Raw genomic sequence first — 16,660 nt, forward strand, 5'->3', positions numbered from 1 at the left:
AGAGTAATGGAATGTAGCCAGGTGGAACCCCCAGGGGAGAGGGGCAACTCAGCCCAGATATTATGTGAGAGAAAGAGGGGGAAGGCAGCCCCTACCTAATAGTTTACAGAATGTATGGCAAGGCAGATAGCAGAGTTCTCAGCCTGGCAAAATTTTGTCTGTAGCTGCAAAATAATACAGAACTCCGCTTGGAAGAATTGTTGTGTATCATTCTTGGTTTGGGGCCTGAAACAAAGGAGCTTACAAACCTCAACCCAGTTGTAGAGTTGGAAATATCCTTGTATATCATATTGCTGAAACACACCCACTGCCCCAAGGGGAAGATAAAGCAGTGTGTCACTAAAAGATAACCCTCGGGATGCAACCAGTCGTTCAGCAATCATTGAGTTACGATGGCCCTGAAAAGACGTGAACTTGCACCCCATCTCAGTCGTCCCCACAATTACAGTTCGGGGGTGCTTGGCAGATGGCTCACACTAACCACAGTTGCAATGCTCTCTGGTCACATGATTGCCCTTACAACAGGGGTGTCAAACTCCAAGCCCGGGGGCCGGATCCAGCCTGCAGGGTGCTTAGATCTAGCCCACAGGGCCACCCTGGAAACAACAAAGGAACAGCCCATGGTGCTTCTGCCAGCAAAAACAGTGTTCGGGAGGACTGCATACAGGCCCACTGACCTCCATTTTCACTAGCAGGTATTGCAGGAGGCTGTCACAGCCGGAAATGGAACTTGGGAGCCTGTTTTCGCTGGTAGAGCACTCAGGCCACAGGCACTCCTTATACGCATGATGCTGAGCTGGCCACGCCCACCCTGGCCACGCCCACCCCATCTACCCACCTCTGAGGTCAAACACAACCCTGATGCGGCCCTCAGTGAAATCAAGTTTGTCACCCCTGCCTTATAACCTTCCCTGCTAAATATTGATCGGGACTGAGGTTTACGTCACCAAGTGATACGGTTGTGTGACGTTGTGCTTCATGACCGTATCCCACAGCAACAAGAAACTCCAATCCCAAGGACCATTGTAACCCATGGGATACCTGTTTTCTAAACCCTGTTGTGACTGAGGCTCAAGTAGTGATTACCAAACACAATTCAGTCCTCAACAAACTTAGTTTATTAAAACACCTGAGAATTAATTCATTCTCAGCTTAGTCCAAAACAAAATTCTTAATAACCAGTCCGTCGGCCTTATCCCTAACCTTTGATGTCTTTGGCAACCTGCCAAAGGCTTTTCTTGGCAAAACCCCCACAAAGTTCAAGAGAATCTGACAAGAAGCACTGGAATCAACGTTGCTTTTCTACAAAGAACCCAACCGCTCGTTGCTGCTCTTTTAAGCCTTATGGGAGTGGCCAATCATCTCCTGGCCTTACTCCCGAGTTGTCCTTTTTTCTTCTGCTGCTCTTGCCTTCTGGCAACTCTTCAAATGCATGCACTAGGAACAGGCTCCTCCTGTTCCTCTGCCTCTCTGCTGTTTGCCTTTGGAGGCTCTGGAGTCCGTGCATCGCTCCCAGATGGCCCTGGCCCCATCTCTGCCTCCAATGCAGAGCCCTCATCCGGGCCTTCCCCTGACTCCAGGACTGGCCCATTGTCCTCCCCAGCCTCCTCACTGTCTGACTCCTCTGCCAGGTTTCCAGGCTGCTGGCGGATCACAACAAACCCGCCGGAGCCTGTCAGTCTGTCTCTTGGAGCCGATGCACAACAATTTGTATAGTACAATAAGGATAATGATCCCTGCCTGCTGGGAAGTAGTAGTGATAACGAAAGCAGATATATACCAGAATGGACTGCATAATCCATTTCTAAATAGGAAAATGGGTAATCAAAGATGAGATGGCATAGCAGAAAATACATTTGGGTGTGATTCTAGAGCTCTGTGAGCTAATGGTGAAGAAGAAAGGACCAAAGAAACAGGAGTGTTTGAACGAACCAGGCCATGAACACCGGGCCTCAAGGCCATACAGGCAGTCCTCGAATAATGACAATTGAGCCAAAAATTTCCATTGCTAAGCGAGACAGTTAAGTAAGGTTTGTTCCATTTTACGACATGTCATGCCGGGGTTGTTAAGTGAATCCCTGCAGTTGTTAAGTTAGTAAGCTGGTTGTTAAGTGACTCTGGCTTCCCCGTTGACTTTGCTTGGTCAACAAAAGGTCGCAAAAGGGGATCACGTGACCCTCCGGGACACAACAATAGTTGCCAAGTATCTGAATTTTGATCACATGATCACGGGGATGCTGCAATGGTAGTAAGTGTGAAAAACGGTCATAAGTCACTTTTTACTGGTGACTTTGGTCACTAAACAAATTGTGGTACATCGAGGGCTAGCTGTATACTCCAGCGCAGGCCAAAGGATCATAGAAAAAGTTGGTATTTCTAGTATTTGTGGTAAAGAAGCATCAGATGCCAACCTTCCTGTTTAATTCTGGGGAAATGCATTGACAACAACCTACAAAATTAACTCTTGGCAAGAGCCATAGAAAGGACATTGCACAAACGATGGCATAATCGGTAAACACCAACTGAAAAGCCTACATACATATCATATTTTTCGGAGTATAAGACGCTCCGGACTGTAAGACGCAATCTTTTTTGGGGAGGAAAACGAAAAAAATCTGCCTCCCAGCATCCATCCGGTATTCATCTGGCCCATTTGCCACAGCCTGTTCACCACCACCCATTCGCTGCCGTCACAGCCCATTCGCTTTCACCGCAGCCCATTTGTCCTGGCCCGTTCGCTGCTGCCACAGCCTGTCACCGCAGCCCGTTTGCCACCGGCGAGACCCGTTTACTGCGGCCTGTTTGCCACCACCCATTTGCCACTGCCCATTTGCCACCATCGCTGTGACCCATTCTAGAACAGCTGGTCGGCGCCACACTAACCCCCCTCCTCCCCACCGCAACATTATATAAGACACACCGAAATTTTCACCCACTTTTGGGTGGGGGGGAAGTGCATTTTATACTCTGAACAATACGGTATATATCGGTGGATTGCCCCCGGTTCGGACAGTTCGCAAGAACCGGTAGTAAAACCTGCAGGAGGCTCCGCCCACTGCCCCGGATGTTGTCATAGGCGATCTGCGTGTGTGATCCCTTTGCAAACCAGTAGTAAAGGTAAGTAGAACCCACCCTGGTATATATGCTTGTGTGTGTGTGTGTCTGAGTGACAGAGCCCTTAAGGTTATCATGGTGGGGTACAGTTGGAACAGCCAAAGATACAAAACTCTGATCTTGAACACTGAATAAGACCTTCGTCGTGGACGTGGGATTAATTTATAATTTTACTAAATATATTGGCCGCCCAACTGCCAATGGTTATGAACATGTACCGATGAATAGGTCTGTAGATGCAAACTAATATATTCTCAAAAATCTGACAGTCAAATGCAAACAATATGCTCGACCCATGAAGCCAGCAGGTTGAAAAAGGAATCTTGAAAATCAAGCTAAACAGCTGAGGTCACCGCAGCGAGAAGACTTATCAGGTTGAATATTGGTGGATGTTTGAACCAGCCGCCTGAAGAGCTAGCGATAGGTAAAGGCCTCTATATTTGGAGAGAGTGGAGAGAGAGAGATTGCACAAGTAGGAACCCTAGGAGAAAATTTGAAACTTGATGCTCTCCTGAGTGTGCCGAGACCACGATGCCGTCAAATGCAAATATTTGTATATAACTCAATGGAGATAGCAATAGCATTTAGACTTATATACTGCTTCACAGTGCTTTACAGCCCTCTCTAAGCGGTTTTCAGATTTTCCCCCAACAATCTGGGTTGTTAGGATATGGTGTAAGCCTAACAGGTTGTCCAGGCAATATATGTGTTCTATAATTTTAAATGTATTCTGTAACTTTAAGATGTAATGCTGAGTAATTGTACTGATGAGTCATTGTAACTGACTGCTGACTGCAATTATCCTAATTGTACTGTTGAGTCATTGCACTGCTGACTTCACTTATCTTAAGCGGATAATTACTAGTGTTAACTGTATATAAGAAGGGAGCCGAGCTATAGTCATTGTTGGTCAGAATTGGTTAGAACTGTTGGAACTGTTACCATTATGTAAAGGAGCTCTCATCGTGGATGGATTTGCTACCATCGTGATTTGTTACCAGCGTTGAATTGCTGTTTATTACCTACTGCTGTTTTGTATGGTAAAAAGATTTCTGTAACGCTGGACTGATTTGAAAGGCTAAAGACTTGGATTGACTAAAAGACTATGCAATTGTTTTTCACTACAGGACTTCTCAGAGCTTGAACCAACTATATGAATTAATTGCTTCCTGCAAAGGCTCACATCCATTTGCTCCTCTTTTATGTCTTATGGGAGGAGCCAATCAACTCCAAGCCTTACTTTTTTCTAAATTGTTCTTGCCTTCTGGTAACTCTGCGCATGCGCACACTGGGAACAGGCTCACACTGTTCTTCTGTCTTGCTGATGTCAGATTCTGGAGGCAGCACGTACTGTAACTACCAGATGGCCCTGGCCCCATCTCTGCCTCCGATGCAAAGCCCTCGTCCGAGCCTTCCCCAGACTCCAGGACTGGCCCATGTTCCTCCCCAGCCTCCTCACTGTCTGACTTTGCTGCCAGCTGCGCAGGCCACCGATGGACCACAACAGCTATAGACGATTTGCACTGTGACAAATATGGGGATGCAAATAGACGCTCCTGGATATAGGATAACATTCCTATTTGAAGATATCATTGAAGTAATGTACATGAAACAATTATGAGAAGGGGAAAACCAGGTTTTTTATGGGTAAGGAAGAGGGGGGTGGTTTCCCACAGAAACACCCTTTGAAAAAGTAAGGCATATTTATGCTGCTAAAGTAAGAGGAAAATATGGTAGAAGAATCCTTACTATGAAAACATGCATAGACATTGCGCTAATCCGTTACGACAAGAGAATGATGGAAGTGAAATCATGCGGCAACGCAATGAGAACATTTGAGATCAAAAAAAAAAAAATGTAGGACAAAGCAAATGCTTACTTTGGTTTCCTTTTGGTGTAAAACACCAGCGTCACGATAGAAGTTGGAATCTTAGAGTAACAGGGCTGAAAGCAACCTTGGAGAAGTTGCCACATCATCTAGAAGTAATCAGGTCTCCAGCGAAAAGTGTGGTGCCTGATGCTTCAAAGGGACGAGAAGCTGAAACTGCATCACCAAGTCCGAAGCGGACTCCTTCTCTTGATGCAGATGACACCACTACCAAGACTCAAGGATGTTAAAAGTGCAAAGAAGAGCAACGAGGATGATTAAAATCCTGGAGGCTATGAAGAACAGTTGCAGGAATTGCGTATGGCCAGCCGAGATGAAAGAAGGACTAGGGGTGACATATTATTTGAGAGGCTGCCACAAAGAAGAGGGAGTCAACCTATTTTCCAAAGCACCTGAAGGCAAGGCAAGAAACAATGGATGGAAACTAATCAAGGAGAGTAGCAACCAGGAATTAAGGAGAAACATCGTAATGGAGAACAATTAACCAGTGGAATGGATTGCTTTCAGAAGTTGTGAGTGCTTCATCACTGGAGGTTTTTAAGAAGAGACTGGACAGCCCCTTGTCTGAAATAGTATAGGGCACTGATGGCTAACCTTTTTGCCGTCGTGTGCCAAAAGTGGGGGGAGCATGGGGGTGGTTGCGCGCGAGTGTGCCCACACGCCCCAGTGCGCATGCGCACGCGACCTCTCCACATTCCCCCTACTTTTGGTACGCGACGGCAAAAAGGTTATCTGTTGTGGCTCCATTACCGGAGCCTGTGTCATCATCAGGAGAGGACTCCGAGAGTGAAGGAGAGGAGTTGGCAAGGACCCTCCTCTCTGGCAATGCCTTCGGTGTCCGCTGAAGGGCAAGAGATAGGGCCGGGGCCAAGCACGTCCACGCAGCCTCAGATGGACAGTGATGAGGGTAATGAGTCTTGGCTGGACCCACGCCAGCGTCGCAGAAATAAGCGCGTGCAACAGAAGAAAGGGCGTGCCCGAGATTAGGCTGAGTCACTGGACCACACCCCACAGGATATAAAAGGGAGCGTGGTGGCCAGTCAAACCTTGTAACGAACAAAGCTGAAAGCTTTCACGCCATTCTACATTGCCAGACTTTTGCTTTAAGACTGGATTATCTCTGGACTTGGTTGTAATTATTGAGCTGCTTTCCTTTGATGTATCAGAAGTGGGGAGAAGTTATCTCTCCTCTTTGTAAATAATAAACTCTTGGCAGGCAGCCACTAGGTTGTTGCCAAGTTCCGTTATCATAAGGAAAAGGATTTTGCCGGCTGGTTTGGTCTTTAACTCCTGAACGTCTGTTGGTGTGTGTGCGTGGGGTTGGGGACAAAACATTATTGGTGGGCCCAGTAGGCCCGGGTTTTTTTGCCCTCCCCAGGCTCCAGAGGCTTAGATTTGGAGTTTGGGGAGGGCAAAAACAACCTTCCCCACCCGCCTGGAGGCCCTCCAGAGGCTGGAAACAGACTGTTTCCTGACTTCCGGTGTGTCCGAAAGGCTCGCTGGAGCTGAACTAGGGCAATGCTTGCATGCTCACAGATATGACTCTGTGTGCCACCTGTGGCACGCGTGTCATAGGTTCACCATAATGGGTATAGGGTCTCCTGCTTGAGCAGGGGGTTCAACTAGAAGATCTCCAAGGTTCCTTTCAGCTCTATTCTAATTCAAAGACTCATTGCAAGTTGATTGATTATGGAACACCTTTTCCTGTTAGGTGGCAGAACTGTTAAGGAGCCTTGGTGGCGCAGCAGACTAAAGTGCTGTTAAGTAGTACCAGCTGCCTGCAATTACTGCAAATTCAAATCTCACCAGGCTCAAGGTTGACTCAGCCTTCCATCCTTCCCAGGTAGGTAAAATGAGGACCCGGTTTGTGGGGGCAATAAGCTGACTTTGTATAAAAATTAACACCGCTTATGGGGGGGCCGAAAGCCCTACTAAGCAGGTATATATATGAAGGCTATTGCTTAACGCATTGTAAACCGCCCTGAGTCTCCGGAGAAGGGCGGCATATAAATCGAACCAATAAATAAATAAATAAATAAATAAATAAATAAATAAATAAATAAATAAATAAATAAATAACTGGGTTGGAAGGAAACAACTTGTGTTTCCTTCATGTGTTAAAATGTGTTAAAAGAGGGATTTGAAATACTGCATCTTGGCAAGGTGGATAGATTCTAACCAGGTTAGAAGGTATGGAGAAGATTCAGTGGATATACATAGCAAAGAACAGATCATGTATTAAAAAGGAGAGAAAGGAGGAACAACGGAAAACGAGAAGTAGTTTATGGGGAAAGGTGAATTTGGATAGTTATCAATCAATCAGAATAAACCTTGGAGGTCTTCTTGTCCAACCTTCTGCTCAAGTAGGAGACCCTATACCATTTCAGACAAGTGGCTGTCTAGTCTCTTCTTAAAAACCTCCAATGATGGAGCATCCACAATGTCTGATGGCAATTCATTCCATTGGTTAATTGTCCTCACTGTCGGGAAGTTTCTCCTTAGTTCCAGGTTGCTTCTCTCCTTGATGAGTTTCCATCCATTGCTTCTTGTCCTGCCTTCTGGTGCTTTGGAAAATAAGTTGACCCCCCTCCTCTTTGTGGCAACCTCTCAAATACTGGAATGCTGCTATCATGTCACCCGTAGTCCTTCTTTTCTCTAGACTAGCCAAACCCAAATCCTGCAACCCTTCTTCGTATATTTTAGTCTCCAGACAAGAGTTGGTATTCAGCAGGTTCTGACAAGTTCTGGAAAACCGGTAGCGGAAATTTTGAGTAGTTCGGAGAACCGGTAAATACCACCTCTGACTGGCCCCACCCCCATCTATTCTCTGCCTCCCGAGTCCCAGCTGATCGGGAGGAAATGGGGATTTTGCAGTAACCTTCCCCTGCCACGCCCACCATGCCATGCCACCCCCACAGAACCGGTAGTAAAAAAATTTGAATCCCACTACTGCTCCAGACCCTTAATCATCCTCGTTGCTTAGTTGTCTACCTTACTACTGAATGAGGCAGGTAATTCCCTATAGCTGAAACACTCTTTGGTTTTATGATGGCTAGGCTACCACTTAGCCTTGACTAATTTTTAGCATTTAAATTACAGCAACTCTCAACCAGAAATCATTTAAAGCCTGGATATCAGGGGTGAAATGCTCCTGGTTCGGACCAGATCGCCTGATCCGGTAGCGATGGCGGTGGGTGGTTTGGAGAACCGGTAGCAAAAATGCCTGCACTTCCCCCCCATGCCCAGCTGAGCTGCATGATCATCAGAGGCTTTTTTTTTTACTTTTAAAAGCATTTTTTCTACAACCTCTTCTGATGAAAAAATGCTTTTAAAGGTAAAAAAAAAAGCCTCTGATGATTGCGTGGCTCAGCTGGGATCGTCAGAGGCTTTTCAAAGCATTTTTTTCTGCAATTTCTTGGCCGAAGAGGTGGTTAAAAAAAAATGTTTTGAAAAGTCACTGACGATCCCAGCTGACTTGTCTGATCGGCAGAGGCTTTTCAAAGCATTAGAAAAAATGCTTTGAAAAGTTAAAAAAAAAAAAAGTTGGCCACGCCCACCCAGTCACATTACCCCACCACCACCAAGCCACACCCACAGAACCGATAGTAACAAATTTTACATTTCACCCCTGCTAGATATATATATCTACCCTATTCTCCCCCAAAATAAGACCCAACCGGAAAATAAGCCCTAGCATCATTTTTCAGAATACTGGTAATATAAGCCCTATCCCAAAAATAAGCCCCAGTTAAGATTGCCAGCCAGCCAAACTCATTAAATACCATATTTCCACGAAAATAAGACCTAATCAGAAAATAATCCCAAATGCGTTCTCTTGGAGCAAAAATTAACATAAGACCCAGTCTTATTTTTGGGGAAACATGAGTATGTCCTATTCATGTCTATATAGTAATGGCATTTGCTGAGTCACTCCGATTTAAGAACGGTGGCTTCAGGATAGCAGCCTTGGTTGTGTCAGTTTATTTTGCCCATTCCTCTGAACTGCGCAATAAAAAGTGTTCTGAGATATACAGAAATCTAATTGGACTCGTATAAAAACCCTACTGAGGATTGTTCATAAGCAAACTCTAAGACACATTGGGAAAGGGATTTCAGTGAATTAACCACCCATTTCAAGACGACAATCCACCTCTTGATAAGTACCTTTGAACAGGAAGATCAGGATTGTCATGTGCACATTTGATTTTCTACAGCAATTCACATCAAGTGGAGAAGAATGTAGAGTGAATCTTAATATTCTAACCAACATTGAGACCAACGTTTTAGCAACTCCCTCTCAAACCAACCCCATATAGTAAAGATAAGAAGGAAGTATTCTCTGTTATGAAAAAAAAACCAAGGTGATACTCACAGATATATTTCCTTTTGTGTGAGTGTTTGTGTCCTTTCTTTTTCTTCTTTTTCTTCTTCTTTTCTACCTCTGTTTCCATGTTTGGCTCCATAAGCACCAGGGGAGTTTACACTTTTTAAAGCCTCAGCTGACAAGATAGAAGTCACTCCTTTTACTAAAACAATAGACAATAGTATGCAGGTCAAAGTCTGCTTTTGCTGCTTCTATCTAATGAAGAAGAAATTCTTTAAATGCTCTGTCTTAAAGGGGGATTTAAGAGGCTGCTATTAGTGGACTAAAGGTTAAAGAGCCCCCCCCCTCTCCTGCAATTTACAAATCAGTGGCAGGAACATAGATAGTCCCTAAACTCCCTGAAATTATATAAAGAAGCTGTAATCCTAACTAAAGCAATATAACTAGAGTTACATTTGCCCAATCCAGAATCACTTGGGATTTTGGACCAGTACCTAAATCAAATAAACAAACTCACTTTTTGGAAGTAAAGCCGGTTGAATGCCAGAGGACTTACTTCAAAGTAAGCAAATTTGGTCCCTCGTATTTAATCAAGAGACAAGGTTTGGTTTTATACCTTTATAACTTTTGCTTTAGGATGATCAGTCCCCCAAATGGGCTTTATAATTCGCAGGCTGAAATTCTCAATTGACGTAGCTGAGAGTATCCCAAATGAATGCTACAGGTAGCAAGGATCATTGGAAAGTAAGTATGTAATGCATCAGGCTAGACTTGCTAGTAGGCTTACTTGAAAACAAATACCAGGAGCTTGTTGTCAATTTGGATGAAGGACCAATCTTGACATTTAGAATAATTTGGAGCAAATGATCATCTGTCTATGATGTTACAAAAAGATAGTTCTAACCTGGGCTGTTACAAAACAAATGGTTAAGCCAAGCTCGATCCATTGCTCTTAACATTTTGCAAATATCAGTTATATTTATTTTATTTATTTTTATTTATTTTCTTTGATTTTTATACCGCCCTTCTCCAACAGGACTCAGGGCGGTGAACAGCCGAGATAAAACATAACATATAAAATTTAAAAAACAGTTTAAAAGACATTAAATAGTTTCGGCCCTCAATTTAAAACAACCCAGTTAAAACCAATTTCAAATTAAAACTGAAAGGGTGGGATCAAGCCAGCCCGGCTAGATGAAATAGATGAGTTTTCAGGGCCCGACGAAAAGTCCAGAGGTCTGGTATCGTGCGTATTTCTGGGGGTAGGTTGTTCCAGAGGGCAGGTGCCGCCACAGAGAAGGCTCTCCCCCGGGGGTCGCCAGCCAACATTGTCTGGCCGACGGCACCCTGAGAAGGCCCTCTCTGTGAGAGCGAACTGGCCGGTGGGTGACTATTGGTGGCAGAAGGTGGTCTCGTAGATACTCCGGCCCTAAGCCATGGAGCGCTTTAAAGGTGGTCACCAACACCTTGAAGTGCACCCGGAAGACCACCGGAAGCCAGTGCAGCTCACGCAGGAGAGGTGTCACATGGGAGCGACCTGTCACTCCCATAATCCCCCGCGTGGCCGCAGTTATAGTTGTAACCTTCCCCACAAAAAAAACCAAAAAAACCCACACCCCCTATAATGCATAAAACTAAGGTTTAAATAAGGTTTTAGACGCTATGGTTCTTCTCTTTCAAGCATGAAATCATTTATACGTGAGGCTTTGGAGAACATATCAAGGCTACTCCCTTGGGTTACAGTGAGAGTAGAAGGGGGTGGGAGAATAAAAACGCAACATTTTGAGCATGAGAAACTGTGAGTTGACCAAACTCTCATGCAGGTAGGAATGATGGTATATCCCTGGGAAGATGCACACTTTGAATTTGGGAATTTTCTGCATACAGTCTCCAGCAGGTGTGAAATCCAGCAGGTTCTGGAGAACCAGTAGCAGAAATTTTGAGCAGTTCGGAGAACCGGCAAATACCAACTTTGGCTGGCCCTAGAGTGGGGTGGGAATGGAGATTTTGCAATATCCTTCCCCTGGAATGGGGTGGGAATGGAGATTTTGCAGGATCCTTCCCCCTGGAGTGGGGAGGGAATGGGGATTTTGCAGTATGCTTTCCCTGGAGTGGGGAGGGAATGGAGATTTTGCAGTACCCTTCCCCTGGAGTGGGGAGGGAATGGAGATTTTGCAGTATCCTTCCCCTGCCACGCCCACCAAGCCACACCCACAGAACCGGTAGTAAAAAAAATTGGATTTCACCACTGGTCTCCAGCCAGAGTTCAGCAAAAGTCACGTCTGCCATCTTGAAGAGCTACTTTCAGTCAGTGGCTTTGTGGGCCTGGAAGCTCATTCCAGAGGAGCAAAAGGCAACTCGGTCGGAGTATTATGTGTGAGAGAAAGAAGGTGAAGACAACGATCTATGCTCCAAAGTTCACTGTTTTAACAGCGTTGCTAAAAAAGCATTGAGAGATGTAAATTTAATTCTGTGTAGTTTGTTTTTTTTCTGGAAACATTGTATTGCTAACGAGAGCTTATAAAACTTATGCTAATGACCAGGGGTCTGCAACCTTAAATACTCAAAACGCCATTTGGACCCGTTTCCCACAGAAAAGAAAACACCGGGAGCCACAAAACTTGGGTGGGCGTGGCCAACTCGATGTCACTCACTTCCACTAGTCACATGACCCACCCCTAGCCACGCCTACCCAGCTGGTCATTCAGGCAGAGAACCAGTTGTTAAAAAACACCGGGAACCACAAAACCCTTTTGACATTTCTCTCTCTCCCCTTCCTCCCTCCCCCTCCCACCTCTCTCTCTCTGTATCTCTCTATGTCTCTCTCCCTCCCCCTCTCTCTGTCTCTGCCCTGGCCACTTCTCCATCCCCCACCATCGCCCTTACCTTCTCAGGCCAGGCGAGGAGTGACTGGGAGGGGAGGGTGAGGGGTGGGGCCAGCCAGTGGTGGGATCACCTGACAGGGAGCCACAGCAGAGGGCCCAAAGAGCCACATGCGGCTCCAGAGCCACAGGTTGCTGACCAGTGGTGGGACTCAGCCAGTTTGCACCACATCGGGAGAACCGGTTGTTAACTTTCTGTGCAGTTTGGCAAACTGATTGTTGGAAAAAATCATTAGGGCAGAGAACCAGTTGTTAAATTATTTGAATCCCACCACTGTGCTAGACCAATCTGTGCTAGACCAATTGTTCAACTGTTTGTGTTCTGTCCCCGTCTCACACACGCACACAAACAGATAGCCAGGGGTTAAATAAAACTGGCAGACAACAAATTCTTTCGATAAGAGGCTTGGCAGCAACCCTGTAGCTGCTTGCCAAGAACTTTACTCATAGAGGGAGGGGGTGTTCCTCCGACAGATAAACCCAAACAAGATACACACAGTTCAAGAATTGTCAAGTCCAGTCCGTATTAAATCCAAGGCAGATAATGTTGTTTCAAAGATACAATGTGACTCGCTAGTAGTTAGTTTTGTCCGTCACAGAGTCTGAATGGCCACCTCACCCCCTTTTATCCCCTGTGGGGTGTGGTCCAGTGACTCAGCTTAATCTCTGGCACGCCTCCTTTTCTGCTGCATGCGCTTGTCTCTCCGACGCTGGCGTGGATCCAGCCAAGACTTATCTCCGTCTCTGTCCGACTGCGAGGAGATACCTGGCTCCTGGCCAATCTCTTCTCCTTCGGGAGACACCTGAGGCATTGCCAGAGAGGAGGGTCCTGGAGAGGGAGGCCTGGCCAACTCCTCTCCTTCATGTTCGGAGCCTTCTCCCTCCGATAAGTCGGTCTCGGGGGTCGGAGTCACAACAGTTTGGAATCCCCACCATATATCTGACATCAGTACAATCGAGCGCATTTGGAAGTACTTCACAAGAAAAGTTGTGCACTCTTCTGTGCACAATAGAATTCCCTATGCTACCAGGCTCGAAATTTTCAGTTTGGATAACTTAGAACTGCGGCGCTTGCGGTCAGACCTAGGTATTGCATACAAAATTATACGTGGTAATGTTTTACCTGTAAATGACTTTTTTTGCTTTAATCGCAATAATACGCGCACGAACAACCGCTTTAAACTCAAATGTAAATCGTTCTAAACTTGACTGGAAAAAAATATGATTTCTGTAACAGAGTTGTCAAAGTCTGAAATGCCCTACCTCTGTGATGGTGAACCTATGGCACACATGCCACAGGTGGCACGCGTAGCCATATCAGTGGCCACGCCAGCTCAGCTCTGGCGCCCAAATCAGAAGGGCTGATTTTCAGGCCTTCTGGGCCCACCAGAAGTAGGGAAACAGGCTGTTTCCTGCCTCCGGAGGGCCTGGGGTGGGGGGGAAGGCCCGTTTTTCTTTCTCACCTGGCTCCAGATCCTCTCTATGCATCTGGGGAGGGCGAAAACAGCCTTCCCCACCCCTCGAGGCCCTCCGGAGGCCTGAAACAGCCCATTTCCCAACTCCTGGTGGGACAGGAAGTTACTTTTTTGCTGTCCCCAGCCTCCAGAGACTCCTAGAGAGGTATGAATTATGGGTGTGGGCACACACGCGCGTGAACCTCCCCCGTTCCCCCCGCTCCTGGCATACGATGGCAAAAAGGTTAGCCATCACTGCCCTACCTGATTCAGTTGTCTCAGCTACACATTTTCACAGTTTCCGTCACAACATGACTTCCGTGGACCTCACTTCATACTTAAGTGGTCAGTAGAGGGGGCGTGCATAAGTGCACTAACGTGCCTATCGTCCCTGTCCTTGTATTTTTATTCTCTTATTCTCGTTCTCGTTTTTTGTTTGACAAATTCTAATAAGTAAATAAAATAAACATTCCCTCCCTAACAGTTCACAGAGTCCATAGTAGATGCAGACAGTAGAGCCCTCTCTGGCAAGATTTTTCTCTATAGGTGTGAAACAATTAAGCAGTCAGCTCAATAGTAGTAATTGCACGAGGGATCTTGGAGTCCTAATGGACCATCATTTAAATATGAGCCAGCCATTTCCTGTAGCTGCCAAAAAAGCCAACGCAGTTCTAGGCTGCGTAAACAGAGGGATAGAATCAAGATCACGGGAAGTGATAATACTACTTTATAATGCCTTGGTACAACCACAATTGGAATATTGCATCCAGTTTTAGTTACCACAATATAAAACAGATGTGGAGACTCTAGAAAGAGTGCAGAGAAGAGCAACAAAGAGCATTAGGGGACTGGAGCAGGGGTAAAATGCTCCCGGTTCGGACCGGATCACCTGATCCGGTAGCGATGGCAGCGGGTGGTTCGGAGAACCGGTAGCAAAAATCCCTGCCCCCCCCCCACATGCCCAGTTGAGCTGCGCGATTATCAGAGGTTTTTTTTTTTTTTTACTTTTAAAAGCATTTTTTCTTCAGCTGAAAAAGTGATTTTAATAGTAAAAAAAAAAAAAAGCCTCTGACGATCCCCGGCTCAGCTGGGATTGTCAGAGCCTTTTAAAAGCATTTTTTCTACAACCTCTTCGGTCAAAGAGGTTGTAGAAAAAATGCTTTTAAAAGGCTGTGACGATGCCAGCTGAGTTGCCTGATCGTCGGAGGCTTTTTTTTTTCTTTTAAAAGCAAAACAAAATTGCTTTTAAAAGAAAACAAAAGCCTCCGACGATCAGGCAACTCAGCTTGGGATCGTCAGAGCCTTTTAATGTAGAAAAAAATGCTTTTAAAAGTAAAAAAAAAGTTGGCTATGCCCACTCAGTCACATTACCCACCACCACCACCACCAAGCCACGCCCACAGAACCAGTAGTAACAAATTGTACATTTCACCACTGGACTGGAGGCTAGAACATATAAAGAACAGTTGCTGGAATTGGGTATGTCTAGTTGAATGAAAAGGACTAGGGGAGACATGATAGCAGTCTTCCAATATCTCAGGGGCTGCCACAAAGAAGAGGGAGTCAAGCTATTCTCCAAAGCATCTGAAAGCAACGCAAGAAACAATAAACGGAAAGTAATCAAGGAGAGAAGCAACCCAGAACTAAGGAGAAATTTCCTGACAGTGAAAACAATTAGCCAGTGGAACAACTTGCCTCCAGAAGTTGTGAATGCTCCAACACTGGAAGTTTTTAAGAAGAGATTGGACAACCATTTGTCTGGGGGTCTAATTCAGGCTAGCAAAATCCTCTTGCCTCATCCTTGGTTGCTAATACAGTATGATAATAAAGAGCACGTGTGCCGTTAACAGGAGGACAAGTTTCTTTTTAAAAAAAAAACTTGTTTTTTAAAATGCAAACCAACAACTAGTTATACAGATATTAATAAAGTGATGGAATGGTGCACAGTATTGTGGCTGATAATAGGTATTTGCTGAATTAATGGCAAAAAGATAATTCCTTGGATCAGTGGTGAAATCCACATTTTTTTACGACCAGTTCTGTGGGCGTGGCTTGGTGGACATGGTGTGGTGTGGCTTGGTGGGCGTGGCAGGAGAAGGATACTGCAAAATCTCCATTCCGTCCCCACTCCTGGGGCAAGGATATTGCAAAATCCCCATTCCCTCCCCATTCCTGTGAGAAGGATATTGCAAAATCCCCATTCCCTCCCCATTCCTGTGAGAAGGATATTGCAAAATCCCCATTCCCATCCCACTCCAGGGGAAGAATACTGCAAAATCCCCATTCCCTCCCCACTCCTCTGGGAAGCATATTGCAAAATCCCCATTCCCTCCCCACTCCTGTGGAAAGGATATTGCAAAATCCCCATTCCCATCCCACTCCAGGGGAAGGATACTGCAAAATCCCCATTACCTCCCCACTCCTGGGGGAAGGATACTGCAAAATCTCCATTCCCTCCCCACTCCTCTGGGAAGGATATTGCAAAATCCCCATTCCCTCTCCACTCCTGTGGAAAGGATATTGCAAAATCCCCATTCCGTCCCCACTCTTCTGGGAAGCATATTGCAAAATCCCCATTCCCACTCCACTCCAGGGGAAGGATACTGCAAAATCCCCATTACCTCCCCACTCCTGGGGGAAGGATATTGTAAAATCTCTGTTCCCACCCCACTCTGGGGCCAGCCATAGGTGATATTTGCTGGTTCTCCGAACTGCTCAAAATTTCTTCTACCGGTTCTCCCGAACCTGTCAGAACCTGCTGGATTTCAGGTGCCTTGAAGTATTATCTGTTCCTTCAGGAGAAAACTGTGCAATTTGCTTCCAAGCAGGCAAATGTAATTCAGAACCGGGATTAAAGGTTTTTTTCCCCCCCCAACAGGCAGGAATTTCCACCCGCCTTCACGACACGTGTGATTTCTGGCTGAAGGAAGATGAGTCAGATCCATGGAATTGCTTTCGGGGAAAAAACAAAAACTCCTTGCCAAAGTAAAATGAGGAC

The sequence above is a fragment of the Pantherophis guttatus genome, chromosome 6 (assembly GCF_059756535.1).
Source record: "Pantherophis guttatus breed Tessera chromosome 6, ASM5975653v1, whole genome shotgun sequence".
In the NCBI taxonomy this organism is placed as follows: domain Eukaryota; kingdom Metazoa; phylum Chordata; class Lepidosauria; order Squamata; family Colubridae; genus Pantherophis; species Pantherophis guttatus.